The 6,623-nt window shown below is 33.2% G+C and overlaps 1 long non-coding RNA gene across 1 annotated transcript; it reads right to left on the minus strand.

Annotated features, from left to right (window-relative positions):
• Positions 1–2,584: 2,584 nt before the first annotated feature.
• Positions 2,585–4,358, minus strand: LOC125808794 (uncharacterized). The gene is made up of 3 exons (XR_007441745.1): positions 4,310–4,358; positions 3,839–3,922; positions 2,585–2,937 (listed from the first exon to the last, which is right to left on the minus strand). It is a non-coding gene; the product is annotated as an uncharacterized LOC125808794 (long non-coding RNA).
• Positions 4,359–6,623: the final 2,265 nt, after the last annotated feature.

The raw sequence follows: 6,623 nt of genomic DNA on the forward strand, positions 1-6,623 counted from the left end.
TCTGTAATGGAAATTCTGCTTCTGCCACAGATAACGATGTATCATTCTATACTAAAAGACGCCTAAAACCAATGGACCTGAAGAAAATATACTAACGCGATTAAAACTTAACCCCAATTAATAGACATTATATATATAAATCTTTCGAGATAAATTTCTTTTATGTGATTTTAGGCCGTCTATCATATTTTCTCTTTCGTACTAACACCTTTTTCCAAAGGGTGGCCAAGTTATTGAGCCTGAGGCTAAACCACAAAGAGACCCAAGAACTAAACAAACCCAATAGTAGATTTGCTTTAGGTTGAGTACAATCCAAGTAATTGTCATCTGCAGTTTTTGGGAAATTCAAGGAAAAAGGAATTATATCGTTCAAATTCAATAAACAAAAAAAAAATACTTATTGTGAGTAAAGTAAAATAAAAACAAATCTCCATTTTTATAATTACAGGTTGTTTATAAAGTACTTAAGAGTTAGAAATTAATGATAATGGTACTATATATATATATATATAGATTATAAAATACTGAGTTTTAATTTCAGTTAAAATGGTACTTCAAAGTCTAACCCTTGGATTAACGTGATCATTTAGAATATTATTTTTTTTTAAATTATTATTTGTTATAATTTATATTATATAGTTTATTAGATAAGTTCGCAATTGAATAAGCTTGAAACTGGATAAGCTTGCAATTAAACAGATAGCTTAAAGACAACATATAATAACTTTTAATATATTTAAAAGTCAAATATTAAATCCAATAAAACCATAAAATTTAATTTTAAGGATCACAACAACAGAATTGGCCAAAAGGTGGAACACATTGGCCAGACTTAAATCCAATTCTTTTGCAAAATTCATTACAATCTGGATAGTTCTCAGACTTTCCTTGGCACACTGGTGATTTTTCTTCACCAACACTTCCTCTTGCCACCATCACTTTGACAAACAAACAAACAAAAAAATGAAATGAGAAACATATATAAGTGCAATAAATGTTGAAATTAACGAGTCGTGGCTGAATCAGAATTTTCAGTAAAAAGAAATAAACACAGAAAGAAGATTGACAAGTGGATTGATCAACTTTCACTGTAGAATTTAATTTTCCAGCAAAGAGGGTTCAAATGAACCTCTACTGTCCCCTATAGTTGTATTCCTAGACACAAATATTTAATTTACAATATAAAAAAATAAATACATGAATAGATGAGAAGATTCAATGTGGTAGAACCCTCACTACAACATTTTAGGCCTTTAGCCACCCCTGTAAAGTGTGGCCTAAACTATCAAAAAATGTGTTCTTTGATCAAAGGCTACACTTTTGGACTTTAGGCAACGCTTTCGAGGGGGTGGCCTAAAGAGGCGTAACCTTTGACTTTAGGCTATACTTTTCAAGTGTTGTCATATCAGCTACACTTAAAAAGCGTGGCCAATAAGGTACAAATGTCACACTTTGTAGCATCTCATTAGCAACACTTTTATTTGATGAAACTACAGTTCTAAGCGTGACCTTCGCTTATTTATAGGTCACACTTTAAAAGCGTAGCCTTTTATACCTCCTCTACAACAACACTTATAATTGCCGTCCCTATAGCCACACTTCCAAAATGTGACAATATTGTACAGATTTATTATAGCCACCATTTCTAATTGAAAAATAATAATTTAATTTTAATATATTATTTAATCACATAAATATATATATAAATGATCCAAAGCACCAAATTAGATAACAAATAATTCAAATGTATATTTTTGCAATAGAAAGCAATATTTGAAAGATTTCTATTAGCAATAAATATCCAAATATCAAATGTATTCAATCATATATATTACAGTAGTTGAAAAACTATTTATCGTTCCCTTCGATAAATTGAGTTGATTAGTGTCCACCATTCAAACTTGATCGCCTTCATTTCCCTACACATTCAAAATGAAATTAACACACTAGCCATGGTTAATTATCCTATGAGAGCTTTGGAAGAGGAGGAACAACATGAATCATGATGGAAGAATCAATTATGATAGAGTAGTACATCAAGTAAATACCAACATATTTCAGTTGGTTAAAACCAAGTATCCTAACAGAATGCAAAATATCTCATTATAGTAGCTGCGAGAATCATCATTAAAGAAATATTGATGGCACTAATTAAGGAAACCCTGGTAAGAGTTAATATGAAATGTGTTAAAGACATAATGGAGGAAATATTTTCTCAAGTTCAGCCTTGAGGTTATCCCAGACACAACAAACATTGAGGTAGAGACAACTGCAATTAGAAAAGCTATAGACTTCTGTGTTTTAGAATACTAAATGCATAATTGAGAATGACTCTCTTTTGATGAAAAATGTAGGAGAATATATGATGGTATAACAATTTCTATAAAAGAATCAACATACTCATTGACTCTTATAGAAGACATTGCACTTCTTTAGAATCGTTGTAATTTGTAGTTTTGTACACATCTAGATGAGGAAGTTTCATTTGATGACCAAGCATAAAACTAGAAACAAACTAAACACAATCGTTGTGGCTAATCCCCTACACATTCAAGTCTGTAACACTTCCAACTCTAATTATTGGAAGATCTTACCACCTAAAAATAAATATTCTGTTATGATGGAAGTATAACTCTCAGCATTAAGAAAACAGAACGACTGCCGCAAATGGAAACTACGGCATCAAACCTCAGCCATTACAAATAACACTGAAAGAACCCAACAATTAAAACAAATAAATCAGAGTAAAGGCTGAATAACCAAAGGAGATTTTTTAAAGAGCTGCAAGAATCTTCCTTATTAAAAAATAAACAAAATCATAAGTTTTTTCGGCTACACCTGAATGGAAAAAATAACCAAAAACTGATACATACCTCGTATACTTTCCTCCGATCATGAAGAGGGTATTGTGGTTCCAATTCATTCACAAGGAAAGGCCTGAGAAAGAGGAGATAATATAGCATCATAAGTTGTGCATTGTAATGGCAAAATTTATGTAATTATGTTAGATATTTCGTTATGACATTTACAGGGAAGAACAAAAGAATTTTGTCCAAAAATAAGTTTTTGTTAAGATGCCAAACTTCATCATTGCAACAGATATTTATCCTTGGAGCTTCACAACTCTAACAGTATCAGATCTTCTTGGTCTTGCGACCTTGTCTAGACAAAAGAAATATGACCAGCCAGTTCTTTCACTATTACAAATACCAAAATTTTACCTGAGGAGGAAAGATAGCCAAACAGATCAACGATAATTCCCGAAAAACCGAGGACAGACTGGCGCATCATCTCGGTGGGAAAGGAACGGACATAAGAGGAACAAAAAAGAGCAACACAAATAAAAGGAAAAGGCTCACGCCTTTTATTTTCATTTTTTTAAATTTTTTGATGAAGTGTGTCCTGAATTATGTGCTATCCTTGGAGCTCCTAATGAATGCTCAGATCTGCCAGCAAATCATTTATAGATTGCCAGAGGAATCAATCACAAACATCATATTTTACACTGAAGTCTGAAGCATAGTATATGTGCTATCAAATTTTAGACCCCAATAGATTAAAAAGAGAAGGAGATTGACAATCAATTTATGACATCAAAACCTTAAGCTTGTTGTTTATACATGTTCAGACAGACAAGTCTTGTGATTTTATATGGCTATATACAGAGGCTGGACTTCTAATAATCAGAGAAAAATCCATAACACCTATATTGCAAGCATGCTAATGAAAATCTATGCTTGTCAAAATAGATATTCAGAGAAAACAAAATGCCACAAAAGTCAAAGCGAGCATGCCTAGACATTAAAACAACATGGTGCAAAGAATGAATGAAAGTTACTTTCTTAATGAAGCATATGCTTCTGCATTCTTCAAAGGATATCCACTGGAGTAGAAGGCAATCAAGCAGTCGCATAACGGCCAGCTGCCACCATGACATAGTACACTAATAAATTAACATGACACATAGTATATAGTACTCTCTCCGTTTCATAAAGAATGACCTGGTTTGACTTGGCACGAAGTTTAAGTAAATAAAGAAGACTTTTGAATCTTGTGGTCCTAGATTAAAGTTATGTCAAATGTACAAAATTGCCCTTAATCTTGTGGTCTTAAACATGCCACGTGGAAAGCAAGAAGTAAAATGTTACCAAAAAAGGAAAGTGGCCATTCTTTTTGAAACTGACTAAAAAGGAAAGGAGGTCATTCTTTGTGAAACGGAGGGAGTATATAGTATAGCTTATGACAGACACGATTTTTCATGGAAATGATGCATAACAGATCATAAAATACAAAGTAGCAATGGATGTACAACTCAATTAGATCCTCAAGAATAGTTTTGTCCCCAAAGTACACAACCTACAAGTAAAGATCATATACTCTTAATCACAAATAAGAAAATACACATTGCAAAATAAGTATAAAAGATGAATACCTCAAATTCCCCAAAGCACTGCAATCATTCAAGAACTGAAAATATTTAAATTTCATCAAACAAAGGGAAAACGAATCAGTGTGGGGGTCCCTAATATCTGTCTGCTGGAAAGCTAATAACTAGTAGACTGGTAATGGTGCATGCTCTCAATTGCAACCAAAACATAGAACAAAACCTCGGAGCCGCATTTCACCTTCTTTTCCATTACACAAACCAGGTGCAACACATATAAAAAAACAAAAATACATTTGCAGATTATCTAGAAAATCTGATTATAGAGAAATCATGCAGATTCAAATTCAGATCTTTCTGTGAATTACCTAAGCAAGGTAAAATATTGCTTAATCCAGGCAACGTACAAGCTCATAATATCGGGTTCAATCTCAAAAAGATTTTAACTCGATGACAACAAATGAAGAAGCACTACTCCAACACAAGAATTTTAACAATGTTAGAAATGTGGAAAGGTGTCAGCACCGAATATAACATATATAAATATACCTAGATTTAAAAGAGGAAATTATATGTGTTCAACTCAAAGTGTCTGATGTTATATTTAATAGGTGTCAAAATAAGGGCGAACAACATTCTTGCACCCTCTTTCACATTCAAAAGTTCAAGATTTAAGTTTCGTGTGAATGTAAAATATAAAATACCTTCTCAAGAACAAAAGCTTGAGTTGAATCGGAAGAATTTGTAAAATTTCACCCTCTTATAGCCCGTACAATGCTATGCTAAAGGGACTAGGATGGTTTTACTCTAATAACATCAGAAAGGTTGAAGTCGGGACTGATTCTTTGCTACTTGTCCAATGGATTACTAATACTTCTAAACCTCCCTGGACCATTTAAAATGATATCCAACATATTAAGAGGGGGATACAAAATTTTGAAGTTACTACCATTCAACATACTTATATAGAAGGTAATCATGTCGTTGATAGATTAGCAAACTATGGAGTGGAATGCACATGCACAGAATGGCTCTCTACACCTCAACAATTACCTATCGAGGCAAGGGGAGAATATAATATGGACAAACTTGAATTCCCGTGCTTCAGAAGAAAACAGAACTACAAGACCATATCTCTGGAAAGGAACTTGGAAAGTGTTTATACTGATAAATTATGCAGTTATACTTGAATGTATTAGAAAAGTCACATTCTTGAGATGTTTACAGAAGTAATCAACTTGCTATAGGTAATATGGAGTGTGTTTACTACAAACTAATTCTATTTCACTACATGTCATTGCTGCATGTATGAAGTTACTAACTTAAACATCAACCATCTTACTCCTGCAAGCTCGGACAAAATTGTCTGCTTCTAATACTAATAAAGACTGTTACAAAAGTTCATAGAATGATGATAAAGCTAGATTTATGGAAGTATATTTTTCTTGTCTTCACTGAAAGGAGAAGTGAGAACTTTGGCTAACTTATCACATACGATAGCCTTCACTGACTTGTGCTCTTTAAGAAACACATACCCAATTTTTTAGACTTGAGTGCTCTTTAGACTTCTATTTTTTCAATTGAACCTTTTTATACTAGCTTTATAATATGAAGGACCTATTCATTTCTGCAATTTACTATGGCTTCTCAATGCATCATTTAGTCATCATTATGTGCTTATGAACTTCTCCTAGCTGTCTATTAATGTTGATCTGCTTTCATCTCATCATCACATGGAAAATGCTTACCCGGGCTCCAATATTGCTGATGGTAACCTTGATAAATGGTGAGGCAAAATGTGTGGAAGCACAATTTGATAAAGACACAATAAGAAAAGCAATATAAGTGTTAAGAAATATATTTGGGTGTGACATTTCTGATGCCACAAACAAATTAGTCCCAAAATTTGGATTCTGCTAAGTTTGACTGTCCAACTTCTTATGTGTAATATTGGATTGAGATGAGCAACATAGAGAGTGATTCATATAGCTGAACCAAATTTATTGATAGGCAACTATACCACCATGTGTTTTCTTAAGTTTTATGAACTGTCTACACTTACAGTGGTTTGTCCAAACAGATTGCGGAGGTCAAAACCCCCGCAAAATGACCACCGCAAAGTGGTTACAGCGGTTCTCCCAAAACCCCTACAATCAATTTGCGACAGACTATAGAATAGCGTTTTCTTAAACCGCCGAGACAATAGATTTCGGGGTTTACAACCCCCAAAACTTCTAAT

The sequence above is a fragment of the Solanum verrucosum genome, unplaced genomic scaffold (assembly GCF_900185275.1).
Source record: "Solanum verrucosum unplaced genomic scaffold, falcon-dt-bn FXZP01000218.1, whole genome shotgun sequence".
Lineage (NCBI taxonomy): Eukaryota > Viridiplantae > Streptophyta > Magnoliopsida > Solanales > Solanaceae > Solanum > Solanum verrucosum.